Source organism: Perna viridis, chromosome 13, assembly GCF_037379345.1.
Source record: "Perna viridis isolate PV_CMFRI_1.1 ecotype Kerala chromosome 13, ASM3737934v1, whole genome shotgun sequence".
Classification (NCBI taxonomy): domain Eukaryota; kingdom Metazoa; phylum Mollusca; class Bivalvia; order Mytilida; family Mytilidae; genus Perna; species Perna viridis.
Window position 1 is genome coordinate 4,888,274 of NC_142457.1, and position 25,271 is coordinate 4,913,544.

Consider the following 25,271-nt stretch of genomic DNA (forward strand, 5'->3'; position numbering starts at 1 on the left):
ATTTTTCCCTTTCCTTTTTCGTCTACCTCGGACTTGACTGTTTATGAGCAACACGGCGGTTGTTTCAAGAACAGTAGTGGACGCTTACCCTACCAGTGCACTTGGTCCATGCTGTCTGTTTTAGTGTTGTTTAGAGTTATGCATTTGCTTTTGTTACTTTGTACGTTTGATTTTAGTTACTTTATGTACTTTGTTGTGTACATCTGTGTCCCATGTCTGGTCTTTTTCCCTGGAGTACATTCTTCTGATTATCTCTAGAACATTGATTCACATGATTACTTTTGTTCATACTACATGATTGAAGACCGATTACCCCATCCATAGTAGTAGCAATTTAGTTTATTTACATGTAGCTCCATTCACCCAAATACTGGAAGTAAACTCAATAATTAGAGGCTAATTATTCACTCGGCCAAAAAATGGTACGCCAACAAACCACTACGGATGGTAGGTAGATAGGTAAAATGCCTCGTTCCAGTCATATTGTCGAGCTATTTCAAGTTGTTAGTTATATACAATGTTTCTTTTTAAGAACATATAGAACATTTTAAACACTGTGAACTCAGCCTATTATGCTGATATACTCGAAAAGATAAATGGGAAAAGACAACTATTGACCAAACTATACGAACAAAATAGGTTTATTTTTATTCCGTATTGCCCGCTTTCCCTATCTTTATGAAAACATACCTTCAACACCTGGGTATACAATTTTCATATTAGATCTCACAAGTTACTAAGCGGGCTTTTTGTAAGTGATTAGTTTCTTACAGTTATGCTTCTGGGACAGGGTTATGTTGCTACAATATTTCAGTCATCGCTACAGAGAGAGCACATATTTTTTTTCTCTGTCGTCTTCCCTTGAATATTTTTGTGAGCAACTTGGCATTGTTCGTAAAATGCAGAGGACGTTTAAGGATTCAGCTGGTTCACGCTCCGAGTATTTATAAGATTCCCAATCCCTTGTTTACTTTTGACCCTTTTTATTTATATCTTATTTTTTATTTAGTTTTTTTCATTTCATTATTTTTTTTGTGTGTCTGTTTACCCTCGTCTTCATCCCTGAATTGTATTGTTCCCGCTAGAATCTTTGTTTCCGGATTATTCCTCCGAAAACAAATCAGAAGCAGGGTCCAGAGAATAAACACACTGCATGATATGTTTTAAGGCACATTGATATCTATATAATACGGTTATCCAAACTGGAATAAAATGATTTTTTTTTTTTTTTGGAAAATTACTATTGATACCGATTTTTATAAAATTGTAAAAACATGTATGCCACCAGTAAATCTTGTGAAGAATTGACAATAAATATGTGAACATTTTTTGTTTTTAAAATCAAGTTTTACTTGATAATTTTAGTTCTTTTCTATTCAAGTTATGTTATTTGCAGTATATCAGTGTATCTTAATTATATCTAGGATCAAATTCTCTTTTCTTTTTGTGTACATGTGATGTTGCTTTTTTGTTGTTGTTCTATACAAACGGAATAAAAATAATTAGTCTTTGAGGATTATAATGTATAAAAAAAGTTTACATAGTGAGAACTATTGTAATACGTGCTTGGAACAAGTGAAATAAGTACAAAATTCGCTGTTTTATCTAAGCTAGATAATATGTATCATAAACTTACTTTAGTATTGACTTCCATTTAAAAGTCTGAACATTATTTTGATTACATTAAATATAAAGAACTATATGAAAATATTATAGCACCATGGTGTTGTGCTTCAGAATAGTGTAACAGAAAAAATAACATGAATGATAATGTTATTACAAAAACATAAAAGTCAATATGCATCAAGTCACTTGAGCGTATATATTACACCAAACAGTGGTACATAGCAATCTGAACATCTAAATTGGAAATTTATTTCACCCTTCTTTCGCAGCCGTCTTTCAAGCTTTTTTTCATAGACCTACGCAACCTAGTAATCTATCAATTATGCTTTGTATACCTTCTCCAATGTTCTGTATTCCGCCTTTATAATCGCCAGAAACATAGAGAATTGTTCCATAAAGGATTTGTAAAAATTCTCCTCCAGGACTTTGAAACAACGTTGTCAGAAAAGTTTCTTTAAAAGCTTCTAACAATGATGCCCAGATCATATTGACAAGTCTTAAAATAGATGAATAAATTACTTAAAATCCGGTATTGTTTTTGAACCGTGCGATTGATTATCAAAAGATAGACAAGGCATGATCGAGGAAACAGTTATGAAATAACAGTTATATTTTTGTTTAATTTTCTTCAAATATCTTTATATATTCATCTTTTGCCGACAATTTTCCTCCTAACTTTTCTCACACTAACATAATAACAGAGCAAACAAAGGATTGCCTTAAGGCTAGTTAACATACTACTTTGGTCACTTTTAATGCTTTACCATTTTCTTTTTTTTTTTTTGTAATAACTACATATATACAGTTAAATGCATTAATCTGCACTTCTGTTTGTTGTCCTTTTATTCGCATTTTACAAAATACAAAATGAGTAAGTCCTGGATAACGTTCCGTCATATATACCAATTGATAATTGCTTTAGCACAAGACAGGTACTTTTTGAAAATAAATTTTGTCACTCAGCCTATGACGATTGTCATATTACCTGTTACATGTAAAACATGGGCCCTTGGGGCCATCAATATGTTTTGAATCACTGCAATTTAAGGATATTGGCGTATATACTTTAATGTTAACTTCTTTGCAAAATTTATTATAATTACAGACGTGTTGGCTTTCGTTTTCAATATAACAAACGGAAGAGAGTTCAGTATTATCAACATAAGCAGGGAGTTTTTCATAACTGTATGATCATTCATATTACAGCAATGTATATATTGAACATTGTTGTACATTTGCTATATATTATATATTATATTTATACATAATTTGTTTAGAAAATGTTTTTTTTTTTCCTTTTGGATTTTCCAGATGATCTATTTTCGGAAAAATTGTGGAATAACACTAGTAATTATTTGTTGAGCAGTTTCATATTTTAGACCACTGGACGAAATTTTATTACATTTCTATAGGAAAGTGTATATTCTAGAGACTGGTATTTAACACAGTCAATGCAAACATGAACTTTAAAACACGATACCTGATAAACTGTATAACGTGTCCATTTAGTGGTGAACAATATATTGGCCAAACACGGGGTTCAATTTTTCAGCAGTTACGAGTATATGTGCCACAAATAAAAGACGCATATAATAAGTAATACCTCAGGCAGTGAACACTTCTACTGATGCGGAGGCTGAAAAGTTCGTGCTTTTACCTTTTTCCTGAAATAATAATGGAAAATACAGCTTTCTGTATCGCAGAAAAATACATTTTGTACTAAATTACAAACCTTTTTTTTAAATATGATGTGAAAGTGAAACAAAAAGCGAATATCCACCGTTTCCTTATAACAACGTCACTTAAGGAACAATGACTAAATAACTTGACTTAACATGGGATCATTTATGCTAATCGGAAGGTTAGGGACACATTTGTGACGATTTTCTTGTTTTTATTTCGGAATAATTACTTAACGTACTATAATGAATTGCGTCAAAACAATTCATTTTTATTGTTTTTATATGCTTCACATTGTTGTATCTTGTATCACATTGTTTGCCAACATGGTATTGATACTATATCAATGCAACGTGTACAGCTCCCTATTAGAGGTGTACCTGTGATGTGTATCGAAACTCTGCTCATTGTGACGAGAACAATAAAAAGTTGAATTTGCAAACGTCATGAACATAGGCGTTATACCCCTCCCCAATACTTGTACGACATTTGTATCGTTATTGCTCTGCCATACAGGAATCAAGCTCAATCTGTAGATGCCTTACATTTGGTTAGATATAAATCGATTGCCAATTTCGCTAATTGGTTAAATCAAAGCTTTTTTAGGCCCATTGAAATAATCGAAAATAAGCATGAACCACGTTCATTCTTGAAAATCAATTTTTATATTATAGGACGTCACAGTTTGTTCACTTTTTTGGACGCATTTATGTATCATGAAATTGAAACAAAAACTTAGACCAAAGAACATCGGTTTTATCTGAATCTTCATAGAACGAGCCGAACCTAATTTTGAAAAAGTAAAGTAAACAAAAGTGTAAAGATTGACAGTAAGCTGTATACCAGAAGCTCACATAAACTTTACATTTAAAGATTATGGGAATCTTTGAATTTACATGCAGTATCTATATGCGTATACAATGTAAATATGGTTGTATTACATCATACTAATATACAATGTTTACCTCAATCTTATGTCAATATGCAGAGTATCTTACTTATAAATTATATTAATTATCAAGGGTTTATGATCAAATTCCAAAATTAATCTATTTTCATAAACAAAGAAAACTAAAATTCGATATAATAAAAAAAAAGGTTAAATACTAATATAAATGGAGAAATATATTTTTCTATATACACTTTGGAAAATTCAAATGACCCAAATAATAAATCTGTGGGAAATTCCTTTTTAAAAAGAATATAACATGAATTGTAGAGAATAAATGAAAGGGATATAGATTTTTGGAAGAGATACGACTGGCGTATTAATATGATTTATGTTTAACACCAGGAGGCAACAAAACCCGTTTCTATTTTATAACAGACGATAATACAATTATTTTAATAATATATAAAATAAATAAATATTGGATAAAATATAAATAAATTTCAAATTTACTAACGAAGGAAAGGAATGAGAATAAAACATCATTACAATCCATTTAAAATTGATTAAAACCTAAAACGAAAAATATATTGATATTAGACATGCACTGTTCAAATATTCAGATGACCTTGCTAAATCGAATGTAAGTAAGCTAATATCAAGCACAGGGTGAGGCATATTATAATTAAGAATACTATTTTACCTGAAAAGATAATAATAAAATACTTAATACTTATATATACATCAAGGTCAAATAAAGAAGACAGTGACACGGCAATGTAGGATAATTTTGAAACGGGAATAAGGAAAAAAAAAACTATTGACTTCTGAAAATCTATAGCAAGAAATTTTCTAGCAGAAATAGAAAAAAAAATGTAATCTATGGACAAAGAGCAGACATGGCAAACAGATACACACAAATAACATAAAATAGACAAAATAATACATATCGTAACGATAAACGAGATCATAATGATCATGAAACTTTTTGTACTGTAGTAATGATTTTTTAATCTACAACTAAATAAATATAATATTTTGCAAACTTTATCCATCTCGATCTGCCTACAATTCTATATACGTGTACATGTATTATTATTGTCACATCCAGCATGATACCATATACATTTTGTGTACACTCAGTAGAAAGGTGAAACTTCTTTAAATTACGCTACCATATAATAATATTATACATATTTGAGTAGCAACACGATTTTATAACAAATGTTTGGTACATGTACATTTATTAGCTCATTAACTACAAACAATCATAATGGATCCTATCTTGCATGTACATACACATTCAATTAAAATTTATGCACAATAAAGGTGTTTTTTTTTTCAAACAGAATCGAAAAAGCTTTAATCTCAAAACAAACAAAAATGTAGAATTGTACAAGACAGGATATTTTATACAAATGTGTCACATACAATATTATGGATATCAATACATTTTCACATAAACAATGATCAAGTCCCGTCAAAATAAATTGTAACCTTATACCAATTAAGACCAAACATATTGGAATTAAATTCTACAGCACAATGCACCTTATAAACACAGAAAAAAAGTTTTAAGACTTTAAACTGAAGCAAACTGAAAATAAACATTTTAATATACATTGTAAAGGGGAGATAACTCCATATTTTTGTCAGGATTTCTCCCCCTTATTGCTATTTTTAGCTGTTATTCCTTATTGACTATCTCACACATTATGGAGTCCATGATGCATAACACGTGAGATAATAGGGGTTAATGAATTCTTTTTTTTAATTGCTATTGTTTATCCAATGGTAGGGAAAGATAGGGGGCCATGGGCATATACCCATTGAAGCTGAAAATGACCCATCAAAGGATTGTACTTCGAATGCTTATATATGGCCCATATACAATTTGAAAACTTGTAATAAATGCTGAAAATGTGCCATTTCAATAAATTCTTTCCTGACCACTGTAATGTTTGTATTCATTTGTATGCAAATTATCATTTGTTAAAAGTATTTTATAGTATTACCATCAAAATTGAAATTCTACTTTACTACTTTTACAGTGTTCTAGCAAAGATTTGAAAAGGGCAGGGTGCTAGTTTAATATAGACACATTGTTCACTAATAAGGTACTAAATTATACATGAAGGTTGTTCTTTACTAGAAAATATGATAACTCTTTTTTTAATAATCCTCTCATTAACCATTGAAAATCTACTCCCCTCACATGTTATCTATCAGATATAAAGGCATAGTTATGGTTTTGTATCCAATTTTATTGCTCTTTTAGCCAATTAAACATAGTAACCTCCCCTTTCTAATGCTAATGATAATGGAAACTAGGAATCATTGAGATTGACTCCATTGACATTCTGCACGCGTCTCCATGTTGGATACTCAAGTAAATTTGTTCATAAGAGTAATGCATGTACATGTAGTAGAAGGACTGGGTTAAAAAGGGAATCGGAGTGTTTTTTTAGGCATTAGAACAGATTACAACAAAATAAAAGATTTTTTGAAAATGATTATGTCTTTATCTTTTACATATCGTTAATTCTTTTACTTAGAATGATAGTTTCAAACTTCTTTGAGTTTTAGTTAATCCAAAGTAAATATTAGTGTAGCGGACAAAAAACGTATACATGACCTGTAACTTATCATGGTGAATGTACAAAATGTATATACCTAAATTCATGCCATAATCTGCAAGCATATAGAAAAAGGGGTCATTTCTGTGAATTAAGCTAAGTTCATGACCGCAATTTAGTAAAAATAATCGGAGCGGAACCAAATGTAAACTTCAAGGGTTAGGCCAGTAATTTTGGTAAAAATCATCAGAGCAAATTATCAATATAGTCCACATTAAAACACAAAAAAGTTATAGCCTGGACAAGAGTTTGTTAACCAAGTAATAATCAAGGCAGGCTGTAAACAAATGGTAAACTTCTTGTATTGCAGCTTAAAATCACATGTGTCATGTGAATATAAACCACACTGTTCAATCTATTTGGAAAATAATTTGATGCGACTTCATCAGTGGCTGTTCTTCCTTGGTTAATTCAAATACTTAGTTAAACGTGGTTTTATTCCCTTTTGTTTTACCAAATTTTGATAAAGCAACAAAATTGTTCAGAATTTCACAGTAATAACCACACAGGTAAATAGCTTGCAAAGAATCCGGGATATGTGAATGTCCCTATAATGATTAAACAGAATTGACTGCAATTAATTACAAACATGTCGGTTTCGAATTCAGTGCCTGCAAAAACAAAAATATCTAGTGGTTACTGGTATACAGTTCATTATACATTCGTACATGGGACACAAACATTATTATTAGAACAACTAAGAATAGTCAGCAAATTTAGTAAAATTAGAATTTAAAAACATTAGACCATTATAAACTAGATATACAATGAACAAATTTCCTTCACATGAAATTACAAATGTAAAACACTTGTTGGGTTTTCTCCCTTTTTGAGTCCTCCAACAGTAAGCTATATATTCCTTCATGCACATCTACATATAATATATGTTTCAACATCCCAGTAAAATTTAATAAAATATCCCTTAGCAGTTTAGGATTGGTTGGACTTAAAAGGTTTTAACAGGTTAGGTCTCACTAACTATTTTCGAGTCAATTGCCCCTCCACCCCCCACCCCCTCACGTAGTACAAAAACACACTGAATCTAGAAATATGCATTGTAAATGCATTCGTTGTGTGTATTCGATCAAAAGTAGTCAAAATTAAGCTCAGAATGTGTACATGTAACGGTACTTTATAATCATATTCATAATTTATTACAAAAGTGTATGAATATTGTTTATATCGTTTACATGTGTGAGTGATTTGACTTCGTGCTATCAGTTAGCAGGAAAGGCAAAAATATTGATTTCAGGTTTTTTTTTTATTGTTTACTTATTGATTGAACTGTGAACGACTGCCAAACGGACATTGGTACATTGTATACCATAACACACCTGGTCTTAAAAGAGGGGCATATAAAAAGGAAAAAAGGTTTTAAAAAAATTTTCTCAGTATTTGTGACATAACTTCAAATGTGAAAGGAAGAGAAAAAATGTTACATGTCACGACTTTATTGCAAGTGATTACTTAAAGCTTGTATAAATTTACACGTACTTGTTCATTTTGTACCTTTAATTTTCAAATGTACTGAAGATTAATTTATAAAAAAATAATATTCTATTAAAACTGTTGAATGAACAGTTTAAGAAACAGCAGGAAATATCATATACAAGAAAAGCCTAGAGTGAACTCTCCTCACCTTTGGATGGTTTCTGGTTCTTTTTATCAATGCCCAAGTGTCTTCCAAGTCTGCATTTTAATAAAATCCTAAAAGGAAAAACAATTATCCACAAAGAATCGGGAACAAATACAGCTTTCAAATATAAGTTAATATTTGTAGAGTGTTTTTACCAGACTTTAGTTTAAGAATACTAAGCGCTCTAAAGAAAACTGAAAAGCCTCAAAGCCATAAATGTAGTACTCTATTGTAAACACAAATTTTATCAAAAACAGCTGTATGTGGCTCTGTCTGAAAACTAAACAACTACAGTACACACCTTTTGTACATGTATGGTATATACATGATAAAATTTCAAGCGCCTTATTTTGTAGCTGTAGTACCAGAAAATGAATTAAACATACATGTACGTATGGGACTATTAACAAAGGTGACTGCCCACACAGCAGGTCCAGGGGGTGTGCAGGGCCAGAAGTTCGGAACTCCTCCTTTTTTATCCGAACTTTTGTCTTTTTCATGTGTAAAATTGGCAAAAAATGGTAAATGTCTGGGCATCCTAGCAAAATTGCATAAAAATGGCAAAATCGAATAATTTTTGCCTAACCAGTCGGATCAAAATCAAATATATATGATCCCAAAGTGGCGGGGAGGGGGAGGGGGAGGGGGTGCACATCATAGTTTTGCGTGTTGGTATTCTGTATAAGTTGTTGTTTTGTATTATCAAACCATGACGTTTAAATGTTTAATATACATGTACAAATGTACTTGTAATGGGCAATGTTCGTATGCTACATGTGTCTGTCGGTAAAGTAAACTCATACATGACTGATTACAAGCCTTTGAATTCTTTACTGGAACAAAATACTTATCTAATTCTGTTACTGGAACCTAATTAAATATCAGGAATGTATGTATCCAAACCGGTAGCTTCATTATCTGTTCAGAATCAGATCACGTTTTACACCTATTAACGCCCAGTCTAGGTAAACAGGACGACGAAAATCTGTTCTAAATGGGTCGAATTGACCAACCGCTTCAAAGTTATCTTTTTTTATTTTTTTATTTTTTATTTAAACAATGGAAAAAAATAACAGATTAAGATTAAAGCCTGGATACAGAAATCTTGAATATGCGTAAATGATAATTGAACTTTTTTTTGGTGGGGGCTCTGTACCCAAAGCTAGATATTATTGTGCTCAATTCATTGAAAAACTGTGAGTTGTATTAGACTTTTAATATGGTCCTGCCTGGGTAAACACCAATTATTAAACTTATGAAGGACAAATTAAACAATTAAAGAGACAGTTTTGCAATCTTTTATGAGAAATTACGGAAACTTACAGGATGCAATCTACACTGTACTGTTAATCTAATGTTATTGTAAATGGAAATGGTATACCAAAGTGAGACAGTTTAGCAATCTTTACCATTCTACGAGCAGTCCAGTTCTAGGTAAAAATTATCGTATGGAAAGAGAGGAGTACTGGATACGCAGACTAGGTACTGCAATACCTTACGGATGTAATGACAACATCAAAAGTATAGGAAACTTTTTCAAGCCGATATAACAATTACATAAATGTGATGAATTTATTTGACAAAAATCAAGACGGGAAAGGAGTCATGGCCATCGTCACTATACGTCATCTAAGTTGCATGATGCCTCCATAGATGGTCTCCTTCCTTTCATACAAAAACCTCTTGGATTTCATTGCATTAGAACCAAACTTTATTCTATACCTCTCACGCTACTACACTCCCTTTACAAAACAAGTCTTGACACTCCTGTTTCTGACCCCACCTCATCATTATACAGACTTGTTGCCATCATTTGGGATATTGGTTTCCACAGACTCTTTAAACAAGTTTGTGTGAAAAGTCATGATGGCGAAAAACGATCATTTCTTCCACTACAGTTTGTCAACAAAGGTATAGATGCAATTAATTTGACTAATATACTTCATCACAAAAACGTTACCAACAAAATTTCCCAATATTTCAAAGAAAAATCCATACCAATCATTTCATATTCCTATACTTCACCCATCGCATCCAAACTTTTCAATTATAAAAGGCTATTGCAGAACATCGAGATTGAGGACTTCAAGGCTAAACCACCTGACTGTTCTTGGAAAACCTCTCCATTCAAATATGGTCCTTCTGGTCACGTCGTTACGGGAGATTTAACCATTATCGAAAGCAAATCTCTGCGTAATATCTTTTCTAAAGGTCCCAAGTACCGTGAACCACGCTCCATAAATTGGAATTATAACTTTAAAGTTCTTATGGATGCCGTCGAGGACTATGCAAGAAAATGGATAAAACGAGAACAAGAATAATTTGATTCTCTGTCAGAGTGGTTAAAGGCCGTGAGGTCTTTAATTTTGAAACAAATGAAAGTTTTAAGTAGATCAATGAGTGCTATGTCTTCTTCAGTTTTCAAAGACCCCCCGATATAGCAAAAACATTGTCTATTATACATGACAAATATGCTGTCGTACCAGCAGACAAAGCCCAAACACCATTGTTTTTGTCTGCAAAACATTTTATATCCAATGTTTATTACCAGAGGTAGACGTAGAAAATAATAGCAGTGATAAGACCTACACTGCTACCACTCTCTCCAAAGAAGAGAAAATCTGTACTATCCTCTTTTGGTCTCTCTACCAAGGACGATGATTGTGATTTACCATCTATGTACTGGATTCCTAAACTTCACAAGAATCCATACAAACAACGTTTCATAGCTGGATCTGCAAAACGTACCATCAAACCTTTCACAACTTTTAATTCTATACTCACATCTGTCAAAGACGGTCTACAGTCCTACCACAACACCTGTTACTCCCGTAATGGTATTAATTCAATGTGGATCCTGAAAAATTCGAAAGATCTTTTGGAGACAATCAGTTCAAGACGATTATCTGAATATAATAGCATTAAGACCTATGATTTTTCAACACTGTATACCTCTATTCCCCATACTCAGTTAAAATCCCGACTTAAACACATTATACATCGTTGTTTTTTTTTCCAAAAGATGGTACACCTAGATACAAATATAGAATTATTGGTAGAGATTCCTCATACTTTGTAAGAAATAATTCCAAATCATCTTCCAAATATACAGAGGAAGATGTTTACAGAATGCTGGAATTTTTAATTGATAACATATTTGTCCAGTGTGGTGGACGTGTTTTTCAACAAATGGTCGGCATTCCAGTGGGAACAAATTGTGCTCCTTTACTTGCTAACCTATTCATTCACTCTTATGAGGTTGACTTTATAGCTGATCTGATCAGAAAAAAAGAATATCGTTTGTCTAGATCCTTCAATCTCAGTTTCCGCCATATAGATGACGTATTATCTTTAAACAATCCTAATTTCGGGGATTTGATACATCGTATCTACCCAAAAAAGCTTGAGATAAAGGATACTACAGACACTGTGAAGTCAGCCTCATATCTTGACATACACATAGAAATCGATTGTGAAGGAAAACTATTGACCAAACTTTACGACAAACGTGATGACTTTTCATTCAGTATTGTCAACTTTCCTTTCATCTGTGGCAACATCCCTTCGGCTCTTGCGTATATAGTGTTCATATCACAACTCATGCGTTATGCCAGAGTTTGCCGAAACTACGCAGAATTTTTGTATCGCGCTAGAACTCTAACAAATAGGCTCCTGGAACAGGGTTATGTTGCTACAAGATTGAAGTCATCACTACAGAAGTTGTATGATCGTTATCATGAACTCGTGGATCGTTATGGTGTATCCATCAGCACCATGAAATCTGATTTATTCGACGGGTCATAGTTTTCCTTCCCTCGTTTGTCTACCTCGGACTTGACTCTTTATGAGCAAATCGGCGGGTGTTTCTAGAAAAAACAGAGGATGCTTACCCTACCGGTGCACCTGGTCCATGCTCCCAGTTTTTAGTGTAGTCCGAGTTGCTCTTTTACTTTTGTTACTTTGTATGTATGATTTTAGTTACTTTATGTTCTTTGTTGTGTATTTCTGTTTTCCATGTCTGGTCTTTGTCACTGGATTACATTTTTTTTATTACCGCTATAACCTTGGTTCCCTTCATTTCTCTTTCATGAGAGATTACGGAAACTTACAAGATGCAATCTACACTATAATGTTAATCTAATGTTATTATAAATGGAAATGGTATACCAAAGTGACCATAACCAGGAAACATAGGCTTCAATCCCCTTAATCCTATTGTTTTTTTTTTTAAATTTCATTCTATTATGACAAAAGGAAATGCAGTAAAATTATTTATTTTTTCTTCTAAACTTCGAGTAATTGAATTTAAAGTTCGATTACTAATACTGTGTTAAACATTTATAAGTATGTTCAATATATTTCAAAAACGTGTTTTTGATATGCGTTTAACATATATCTGTGTAAACCATACGGTAGACATATGTTTTTGATATGCATTTAACATATGTCTGCGTACACCATACGGTAGACATATGTTTTTGACATGCGTTTAACATATGTTTGCACAACATATGTCTGATATACGTTTTGGATATGTGTTTACCATGCGCCTGAAACACACACGTTAAACATACGTTTGATAGACGTCTGACATACAGCCATTCAAAACGTATGTTAGACATGCGTCTAAAATTTGCCTGTGTACAGTTTCTTGCAAAACACATATAACAAGAATTGTATTATAACATAAATCATGCCTTATTAAGACTAAACTCACTTTTGTTGCCTTTTTAGATATAACTAAAAATAGCAATAGTGTGAAAAACATATTAAGGTTGTTTTGCACTGGATAATTTATATTGGTTCAATGATTTCACTCAATATATCAGCAAATAAATACAAAAGTATCAAATGTGATATTTAAATATATTTAAATAAAATGCTCGCTTTTTCAATTAATGCTTATGTACATATCTTAAAAGATTGGTCAAGTGATTACAGCGTAATATCTATATATTGAATCGTTATATGGATATTCACCACAACTTGTGTGCTTTTTCGCTAATATGTTCTGCTTTGTTTAAGGAGGTATAGCTAAGTTAAGGGACACAACTCTTGAACGTTTGTATTCGGTATTTCACATCAATCTCAAGTACTTATCAAGGTAACTTGGACTGAATTAATTCTGTTTAAAAAGCTTAATAGGCTTTGATAAAATTGAATGTGATACAAGCATATCACTGATTTCAAGAGTTATGCCACTTACTCCAGGTCTAACTCATGAAGCCAAAGAGTTCCTGTTGTCATGATTATTACATCCTTATAGTCTAAGACTGTGCCGAACTAGATAACGTTTGAACAGAAAGAATGATGTAAAAAGTCGTTTATGAGTATCTAAAGACAACATTTAAATCTATATTTATTTGTTTACGTTTTGAGACGGAAATCGTCACACTTTTGCTTTGATAATGATATGAACACATGATCGTTAAAGTAAAATAAGGCGAATTCTGCATTCTACTCTCAATTTGTTAGTTAAGTCCAAACATGACTATTGAAGTATAAAAATGAATCTGTGGTCAAATAAGTTGATGGCATTTAGGTGCTTTATCCGTCCAAATGTTATGTATCGATTCAATCGACATGTTTGTTATGAGCTTGGGGTGTATCTTTTTACCGGTGCACCTGGTCCATGCTCCCAGTTTTCAGTGTAGTCGAACCGAGTTAAATTGTTTATTTGCTTTTGTTACTTTGTATGTATGATTTTAGTTACTTTATGTTCTTTGTTTTGGATGTCTGTTTTCCATGTCTGTTCTTTGTCCCTGGTTTACATTCTTTTGATTACCGCTATAACCTTGATTCCCTTGATTACTCTTTGAAAATATTGTTATTGTCAATTATAACACTTATTATCTTGTAGGGAGGCAGAGTGCAAGTTAATCGTTTCAATGATTTGTAGTGTTGTTTATTTGAGAGATGACGTCATTTTACGGGAATTCTCAAAATGTTCTCCCCTCAACACCTCAAATATCATCTCTGAACGTATCTGATTTTTTTTTATTTTTTTCAATTTGTTTCATGTTTTTAAAGACAAGGTTCAGACTTTAAAACTATTTAAACCTTATTAATTTGAATGCACCAGTGCAACAGGGAAAGTGCCCCATCATTATTTACATTTCGATGGCTTTCAATAAGAAGGATAATGTTATTATCTAATGAAAACTGGTAATTTTAATCTTGTGAAATGAAGGACCAGCAAAGATCTAAATAAAAAGCGACGTCTTTATCAAATGCAACAACTCGGATTGTAACAAGTATTATCTTATTCTTTGGGGAAAAATGATTCATTCGGATTATCTATAATGTTACAAATAAAAACAATAGTCCATAGGTTATAAGATAAAGCAATTTATTTGTTATTTTTGCGTCAGAATGATTTCTCCACAAGCATTTAAATAGGAATCATAAACTAGTAAAACATTGGCTTTGATATTTTGTTTGTTTTTGTACGTTTTTGGTTTCCTTCCAACAAGTGTTTTGTCTGTCTGTTCTTAAGTCAAATTATGGTACTGCTTTATGTTTTAAATATACAAAATCGTTTACAATGAAATATATCGCTTCGTTGTTTTTGTTTTTGTTTTTGTTTTTTTTTTTTGGTTATTTTTTTTTTTTTATTTTTTTTTTTTTTTTGGTTTGTTTTGTTTTTTTTTCTTTTTTGTAGGTATGGTCTTGCTTTCTTATTTTGAATATTTGACTAATTTAGCCTACAGGTACATATGGTCCATGTTATTATTTTGTAGTGGTGTCTGTGTTGCTCATTCCATTTCGTTTCTGCGTACTGTGTATTTTAGTGGTTTTCTTTTTTTTTTTTGCGTACGTCTTGTATTTGCCTTGTCTTCTCTCCTTTATTACATAATTTTTCACTGAGGGTGATTAGAATATAAAATATATTGTTATATTTGTACTTGTGCATGACTATACATTTGCCAATGATAATATATATTTTTTGTTTTTTAAACTTGCTTAAACTTAATGTGTTGATGGACATTAAACGCCAAAACTTTTTCATCATTTCTTATTGCAAGGTAAAACATTGAAACATATATTTTCTTTAAATTCTACACCACTCCCCTTCCCAAAAATAAACGCCCTTTCAGCAAATTTGAAGCTGAGTATGTTCTGACAAATACTTCAAAACAGTGCAAATATAGTACACTATGAAATTGTTTCTCATGAATTTTTTTCCCATTTACACAGAGATTTAGAACTTTATTTGATATGATAAAATCATAGCCTGTAAAGCTTCTGAGACATGCACAAAATAAATTTAATATGAAATATTTCTGCTTTTAAATTGATTTTATCGCTTTTTAACATATACTTTGATGAATTCTTTCATCTTCGCTGAACCATTAACTACACTTTGAAATACAAAATGTCTGGTGCAGTCTGTATAACTCTAAAATCAGAACTGTCAGGTATAGTTGTAGGATGTTAATAATTACTTGTCACTCTGCTCCCAAGTTAGTAAGTTTAACGTTCTATTACTTAGGTGACCTGTCAAGACACAACATTATATCAGTAGGTCGATATTGGCGGTTGGCGACCACTTGTTTTTATGTTTTTTTTTTTTTTTTTTTTTTTTTTTTTTTTTTTTGGGGGGGGGGGGTTTTTTTTTTTGTTATTTTTATTTTTTGTTTTTTTAATTTTTTTTTTTTTTTTTTTTTGGCTGCTATATAAAATTATTGAGGCAAAACATATTTCTTTTTAAAGATTTTTCATTCTTCGAACTTCTATATTCTACAAAACGAATTATGACATACATAGGTATCAAAATTTACCGCAATGTTTCAGCCTTACAATAAAATCAAGAATGTTGCGGTAACAATTAGGGGTTTCAAACAAAATGTACACATATCCAATCGAAAAATCGCTTAAATTGACATATTTTTCAATTTCAAAAGTCGTATATCATTTATGCTTCCGTGAGACAGTTCTTATTTGGTATATTCTGTTTAGTTGTTCAATGGCAATTAATATTTCTGAGGTTCTTTTGAAGACATGTGGCGAATTTTGTAGTTACAGTTTATCACAAAATTAAAATAATAATAATAATAGTAATAACTAGATTTCTGTTGTTCCCGTGAAAAGTTGTATAATTTGCATAATTTCGACTCTCCGAAATTTTCCTCAACTAAAACGTGTCAAATTTAGTATTTGGAGGAACCATTTTTTTTTTATTTTATTTTATTTTTTTTTTTTTTTATTATTTGTTTATTTGTTTATTTTTTTTATTTTTTTTGCATTTGCTGATTAATTCTGAATACGAAAATCGCCACAACTCATCACATAAATTGTAAATACATAATCCTAAAGACCAACGCTGATAAAATCAAATTGGTAAATTACCTTTTGGACATTACCTCTATATTTGAGTATTTAAATCTATTATGTGCTATGATGCAGTAATTGGATCTCTTGAATCAAATCTAGCGTTTTTTTGTTTTTGTTTTTTGTTTTTTGTTTTTGTTTTTGTTTTTGTTTTTTTTTTTGTTGAACACTAAATTAGGATTAATATCTGTTATTGAAATGATGGATATCCATAATAAAATCCGAGGAATTAAACCGAAGGCTATAATAAAGTAAAAACATACAGCGATGTTTGCATTCCGTCTATCTACTTCGCTTTTGATTTCAGATAAAAAAAATATCAAAACAATAAGTACCTCATCATTTTAAATTAAACATGATTTATCTAATAATGTAATAAAAGAAAGACATAACAGGTGTGAACCGTACATATCTTATTAAATGTACTCTAAAATAGTTTAATTTAATATACTTTAGTAGATACTTTAAAAGGGCAATCAAATAGATAGATAATCTTTTTGACTTCATTTGTCATTGCCGGTATTAGAATTCTTTATAATATATAGCTTCAGACGTTGTAGTATAAATTGTTTTGTTCTATAGCCAAGTAATTTGCTATTCAAAGTTGTTTAGGGAGATTTGGAACGCTATGTGGTGCCAATTTGGTCTTCTAGGAACCAGGAAAAGCAACATAAATTATGTTCAAAAAATCAATTCACTAATGAATGAAATATATTAACAGGTCATCAAAACCGCATCGACACAAAACATCAGTTCTTTATATTATTATATGGTTTCTCCCTCTTTTTGATTGTAGAAAAAAAGCAGTATCAATATAGAATCCATAATAAAAACCTAAACAATACCAATATAGAATCCTTATCAAAACCCTACTCAGTACCAATAAAAATCCTTAAAGAAAACATAAGCAGTACCAATATAGAATAATTAGTAAAAACCTAATCAGTACCAATATAGAATCCCTAATAAATAAAGTAATCAATACTGATATAAAATCCTTAATAACAACCTAAGCATTACCAATATAGATTCCTTAATGAAAACATAAGCAGTACCAATATAGAATCCTTAATGAAAACTTAAGCAGTTCCAATATAGAATAATTAATAAAAACCTGAGCAGTACCAATATAAATTTTTTAATGAAAACTTAATCAGTACAAATATAGAATCCTAAATAACAACCTAAGCAGTACAAATAAAGAATCCTTGATAAAACACTGATCAGTACCAATATAGAATTCTTAAGAAACCGTAAGCAGTGCCCATATAGAATTCTTAAGAAACCGTAAGCAGTGCCCATATAGAATAATTAATAAAAACCTAATCAGTACCACTATAGAATCCTTAATAAATACTTAACTAGTACCAATATAAAATCCTTAATAAAAACCTAAGTAGTACTAATATAAAACCCTTTATAACAAAGGAGTGGCAACAGTTGCCCCGGAAGAACAAGCATATCCAGCTTCACCAGTGGTACCATTCATTTTGTAAGTGAATATAAATTTGTGAGGTCAGTTGATATAAACAAGGAAAGAAATATAACTAAATATTGATTGTATTAATTACAAGATAAGTTCTTAAACGTTCGGATCTGTCTACTACGCATTTAGTTTCATTCCAGGTAAAACAATAGGAAAACAATGAAGTAAAATTAAATTCATTCAATAACGAATGGAATGCATCAATAGGAGTACCTGTAAACTACATCTAAACAGAACACCAGATCTTTATACTGTTATATTAATTAAGAATATTTGGAATTGTAGTCTAAAATGGAAAATGCTAAATATAGTGAAAAGTGTGCATTTATCTGATATCTCGGGTAAACACGTTTATCTTGTAATGTCCGAAGAACAGGGGAAGCAAACTATTACAGGAAGAATATTTAGACTACAAAAAATAATTTCCTTCTTTCGAATACGTTTTAAAATAGTCGTGTTCTTTTGTTGACTTTATCTTCAATTTTTGATATTTAAATTCATTGAAATATATATACGAAGGTCAAACCACTTGTTTCGACTATAATTGATTTTGTTATCTAGCCAGTAAAATATGCTCATTGATAGATATTTCTTATCAGGAAGAATTAGAACTTTGTTTTGTAATTGCTTATTGGGTTTTGGGTTTGTTTTGAGATAAAAACATTATCAAGTAGGTGTACATCTTCTTTTGTATCTGATTGGGTTTGTGGTTTTATTTGACTATTTATTACATTCTTTTGATTACCGCTATAACTTTGGTTCCCTTGATTACTCTTTGAATATCAGTTCTTTATTCTGTTTCAATATGTTTATCCTTTAATCGTATAAAAAATGTTTTAGTCCAAAATTATCTTGAATTCACATCTAAAATAATGTGTTCATAACAAATACGGCGCGATCGTCGTGTTAATTGTTTTCTTTAAACATAATTTTTTTCCGGTGTCATTTTCACTCATAGCATGTGTTATTACAATGGATGATCCTGTATTGTTTACATTAGTCGTAATGATTTCGTAAAATCTAACGATTTTAAACTATGCTAGTTTCTACATAAATAATATGTTATATGGGCAATACAAAACGTCTTAGTCTATAGGGGCCATGGAAGCGATTTCAAAATGTCTTAGTCTATAGGGGCCATTGGAACGATTTCAAAGTGTCTTAAGTCTATAAGGGCCATTGCAAACATTTCAAAGAAATTCTTCAAAATGTGAAAGATTTCCGGGACTATTTAAATTTAAAACATGTTTCAATGAATGCTTTGACTGTATTTTATTTTTTTTTTTTTTTTTGACTTCGGCATCTTATGTTTCTGTTTGAAAATAGTTATATCAACAATCCAAATGTTTGATTAGCTTTTTATGAAAAAGTGGTTTCTCAGAACAAATTACAGGAACAATTGACAAAAGGTAAAAACATAGTATTGTCAAAATTTAAAACAATCAAATTTGTGCCACGATGGTATTTCCCTCTCAAAACGTTCAATCCCACATACCGTTACCTAAAATTAAATCACATTTAACCAAAAAGAAATATACAATTGGCAACGTCAAAAACAATAATAATAGAACCATGTATCGTTTTGGTACAATATTTTGACATTTGCAATTTAAACGTATTGAACTATAAATTACATACTATCTCATTTATCTACTTTGGATTTGTTAAGGAGCCAGATAAATATATATTGAGAAATGTTAATCGATTTAAAGAATTGCATTGTGTATATCTACTTGGTTAATGGTGTGATTCCAGACATTAAAAAGAAGCTCTGCTTCATGCTCTTAACTAAACCAGTTTATTAATAAATTCAAACAAACTCTAAATTTTTCTCCCCTTTTTTGGAGGCATAACAGTATCAGCCACAAAGTATTTAAACGAAATTTGAAGATGGAAACGTACTGATTTGACAAAGTTTGGTATGTTAAAAGAAATGTCCCTGCAGGCAATTGCGTTTTTATTGTCTTGTTCGAAGAATGAGAGAAGAAACTTTGAACATGCATACCTAAAAAAAAGGTTTTCTTCTTTCTTCGACTTAAATTTAACTGTTGAATTTTTAAGATTTCAGGTAAGAAAGAGGTGTAAATTGATTGAAAAGCTGCAGTAGTGGTTGCAATCAAAATATTTGAAGCAGAATTTGGGAAAAATCAAAATTTCATGAAAATTATACACAACATCTATTTTTTTCATTCTGTCTTACTTTAAGGGGATCTGAAAGGTGTACATTTGACACGTCTTTTATTGCATTTGCACTTGCTAAAGCAAGCCGTATGTATAACATACGGTATCAAATTTTCTAATATAGAAATATTTTCCTGGACTATTTCTATCCGGATACTTCAACGATTCTGGATGTCATGACTCTGCATATGTTCATGTGTAGAATATCATAGAGAATTGACTATTTGAATACCTTACTAAATATGCTCTTAATTATTATCCCTCAATGTTTACTGAGTGCAAATGAAAACGCAACATTTACATTTCTTTAAATAAATATTCTGTCAAAAACTTAATAATTTAACAGACAACAAATATTAAACATTCAACGTCTTTAGCAAATTATCATAGTCGGCTCAACTTGCAGACAAACGAAGGACGGTGGTCATGGCACCATTGTCATAAGCATGCCGCGGTAGTGTACATTATATTCCCATTCAGAAAGTTCGTATAATGCGTGTTGCGTGCGCACGTGCATTGTCCTGCTGTAAAATGTCAATATCATGATGTCTACGAAAGAACGACATGACTGTTGTTCAAAACATCTCGTCAATGTAGGTCTGATATTTCAAATTAGAATTAATGACTACAAGGGAGGTTCTGTGGTTCAGGGAAATGCCACCCACACCATGACACTGCCACCATCCAAACAATCAGTCTCCTGTACACACGGATCCGTATAGCGTTCACCTTTCCGTCTCCATATCAGAATAAGTCCATCACTATGGCGAAGATGAAATCTAATCTTGATTCGTCCGTGATCAGAACATATGACCATTGACATCATGTGTCAATAAGAGATGATTCGTTGCCATGGATTCCGATTGCTCTACGAGCGATTCCCACTGCTGTTTTGAAACGATCCCTGAGATGCTGGCGAGGAATTAAGAGATACTGTCGGTAAATTGTGACTCTCTGTCTATAAGGGCTTGAGCGATCGTTCAAAGATCCAGTTTGTTGATAAAACTGAACCAACCTGGCGATTGTTGAAGGCAAACAGTTTATTTGTTAGGAAATTTTACGTCTGGAAAGAGCTCCTGCAACTATACCTCGACCTTCATGGTTGTCTACATAGCCTGGGCTTTGACAGTTACACAGGAAAGCGGTTGAATGCAATAACATGCGGAAAATGTTTAACCTTTGTCAAGCTTTTAAAAACATCAGTTACAAAATCAATCATGCGTACATTCCAGCCAAATTTTATTGCTAGTGGACAATATAGAGTGGTGACTTGAACATGTGTTTAAATATCATTCATGCGAATCATTATCGATTTGGCAAATACAATTAGGTCTTTCTTTCTTAGATTTATAACCTTTTGGAGAAAATATTTAAAAAAAACATAAGTGTTGCGTTTTCAATGCCGCTCAGTATTTTATAGTATAATCAAGCAAAACTTTATCTATCCTGAATACACCCTGTAGTCGGACTTATTCTTATGCATTTCCCAAACATAATTATGTACAAATTATGTTATGTAATGCATTGAAGCACCAAAATAGAGAAAACATTTCTGAGACATTATCATCTAAAGGTGGGGTGTAAATGTAAAAACAGAAAAAATAGTTCCAAAACACAGGCAAACTGTATAAATCACCTTTGTAAACACAGACAAACTGTATAAAACCATCTCAGTAAACACGCGAAAGCAGTAGGCATGGGTATGATCGCCAGCCTAGTCACACAACGGACTTTAAAATTAGTAAGTACTGCAATGCACAGACTTGAAAGGGATTGAATGAAGAATCGACGGCCCGGGGTCAAAATAATGTATCCAAGCTGGTTGACTTGCGAAGAAAGATTCAGTTAAGCTTGTGGGTTGGGATAAAGCTGGATATACGCGATTATTTAATTTTTTTGTCCTGTTTGTCCTGAAATGCGAGACGTATCTGCTATTGGACGTTACATCATAAGCAACAAATCAATCAATACACAATCACTGCATATAAGAATATAAGATAAGAAAAACGAAACCGGAAATATGAAAATATAAAAATAAAGCGCTAGAAATTTAAAGCCTACCACCAAAATCAATAAAAAACAGAAGTGATCTAAAATTTATTAAATGGTAAATGTGTTACATGCAACCAGAGGCATATTTCACATTGAAGTAGATAAAACCTGTTAAACTTTAAATCATCTGTAGATATTAAGCATAATTTTTGAGATAGGAAAGAGAACTTTCCAATGCACCTGTCTACTTAATATAATGACAACATGCGGATGATTATGTAAATTTTCCCTGTTTAAATGAGACTACAAACAATCGTATATCATACTATGAATCAATGATTGGAAGGCTTATATTCAACCGTAAATATTTCGTAAAATTATTTCTTGTTTTCTTTAGGATACAGGTACAATGTAAAAACTGATCAATTTACTTACTTTAATTGAAGTGCTTTGGTTCCGTTATGAATTCGTGCCAAAGTGGTATTCCCATTTATACTATTTAAATTATCACATGATTCGTTGTTGATTTCAGACATATTTTACAAAAGGAGCGACCAAAATGCTAAATTGGCTATGTAATAGTTAACATAAGATCTTCTTACTCTATTATTGAAAATATATATTGCAAAAGTAACACATAATTTACCTGCGATTCAATGGAAGAGTTAACACACAATTTAACGACTCTACTATGAAAAAGTTAACACACAATTTACCGGCTCTACTATGGCAGAGTTAACACACAAACCACTGCCTCTACTATGGAAGAGTTAGCACATACACTACTGGCTTAATACTAAGTCGAAATTGTCAGAAACTGTATTGATTGGGCAGTCATTATTACAGGACAAGCTCTATCATAATATGACTTAGGTCTTGAAGCTCTCCTATCAGTAACTGTTCTAGACAGAACAATATTTGTTTGTTGGGGTTTAACGTCCGAGCATCAATATTTCAGCTATATTCAGACAATGAACATGAAACGGATGATAAAATGAACATGAAATGATTAAAAAAAGGATGGGTAACAAGGATATTAGGTGGACAAATTTTGATTGCCACTGGAAAAAGGGGGGATGGGTAAGGTCGTGGCATCTTTCCCAACACGGTGCACCACTATGGTTTGGGGTCAGGTTTTCCGTATTATAGCCTGACAACCCCAGCATGTAACACGCCAGGGATACCCCATTCCACCGCCTGGGGCACATCCCAGTTGCTCTGTGGGCAGAGCGCCTAGCCCCCGGCTAGGTTTCTGAGCACTATTTAGTCGCCTTTTACGACAAGCTTAGCGCTGCTGCAGGCCTATTCTTTTGACACCCGGACCTGCACGGGGCTCTAGACAGAACAACGAATCATTGACTTGATTGTTTTATAACTAAATTTGCTACACATAAAAGTGTCAAATTTGTCTTTATATCTTTGGTAAACAATCATTTGCATTTAGTATCTTAATCATTGATTTTAGATCCATATGGAATAAAAAGTGCTGTCGATTATACATTTTGCAAGACTTCGGCATATTTAAAGAATTTGACTGCAAATTATGTGTTGTAGCCACCAATATGATTTTCAATTGAATAAAAATAGCATTTTAGTCAATAATTTTAAACCTTTATGGAATGTTCGCATTCAAACATTAAAAAAATGTGACATTGAAAAAAAATGACTCACGTTTACTCAAGATTTGTTAATTTACATTACATTGTACATCACACAGTTTCCAATATAAATCCCGAACTGTAAGTTCTAAACGACGTCAAGTAGAATAGATAGATTTAATGTCATTAACTGTCCAAGGGTATGACAGTTTAAAACAGATTTTCGTATTTTGTTGTCACGACCCAGGGCAGTTTCTATCAGGGTCTGTCAGGGAATAGGGCAAAATGTGTCCTGACAGCGTCTGTCAGGATTTATGTTCTATCTGCTGTCGTAGAAGAGCATTCCGGAGTGATCGTAACTGTATCATTTGCCCTAATATGCTTTGTGCTCTAATTTGTTTGCCGATAATTAAACAATTCAAACATGAATGGTTGTCTTTGCTATGATCTACTGGATTTATATAAATATTGGAGCGGAACTCTTTCTACAAGTCAAGTTATGTTTCTAGCAAAAGTTAATAAAAAAAGATAATAATGCGAAAATTTTGATAATTCAAATTCAAGTTTCATAAGAAATAATAGGCATAAAATTTCACGAAATTAAGTTTTTATCTGATTTTAAGTATTTAAAGCTAGTTTGATAATTTCTGCTTGATCTTGTCGAAAATAGATACATATACAGACTTTTTGTACCGTGCTAGACTTTTTAAACTCTTGAACACGGTAATTTGGCTAGAAGATAAAATCATTGCTATAAAATTCTATGGTCGTCATCGTAGAGTCTCGGGCCGTTATAGTGTATCGTTATGCACCATAATAATCGATTTGCTTACCGTGTCAGAGTTTTTCTTTATTCTTTTGTCCACTTCGAAAGTAGTATTTCATGTGCAACCCGACAGGTTTTTTTTTTCAAAAAAGCAGAGGACGCATACCTTACATTTGCACTTGATTCTCCCAGTTTAAGTTGACTGCAGGTTGCTCTTTAACTTTTTGACATGTACACAGGCAATTCAAAAATATGAAGGAGTAATCAAGGGAACCAAGGTTATAGCGGTAATCAAAAGAATGTAATCCAGGGACAAAGACCAGACATGGAAAACAGACTTACACAACAAAGAACACAAAGTAACTAAAATCATACATACAAAGTAACAAAAGTAAATGAGCAACTCGGACTCCACTAAAAACTGGGAGCATGGACCAGGTGCACCGGTAG

At 31.9% G+C, this 25,271-nt stretch overlaps 1 long non-coding RNA gene across 1 annotated transcript; it reads right to left on the minus strand.

Annotated features, from left to right (window-relative positions):
- Positions 1-1,502: 1,502 nt before the first annotated feature.
- On the minus strand, positions 1,503-23,009 carry LOC148599332 (uncharacterized). The gene is made up of 3 exons (XR_015918245.1): positions 22,893-23,009; positions 3,230-3,290; positions 1,503-2,122 (listed from the first exon to the last, which is right to left on the minus strand). It is a non-coding gene; the product is annotated as an uncharacterized LOC148599332 (long non-coding RNA).
- Positions 23,010-25,271: the final 2,262 nt, after the last annotated feature.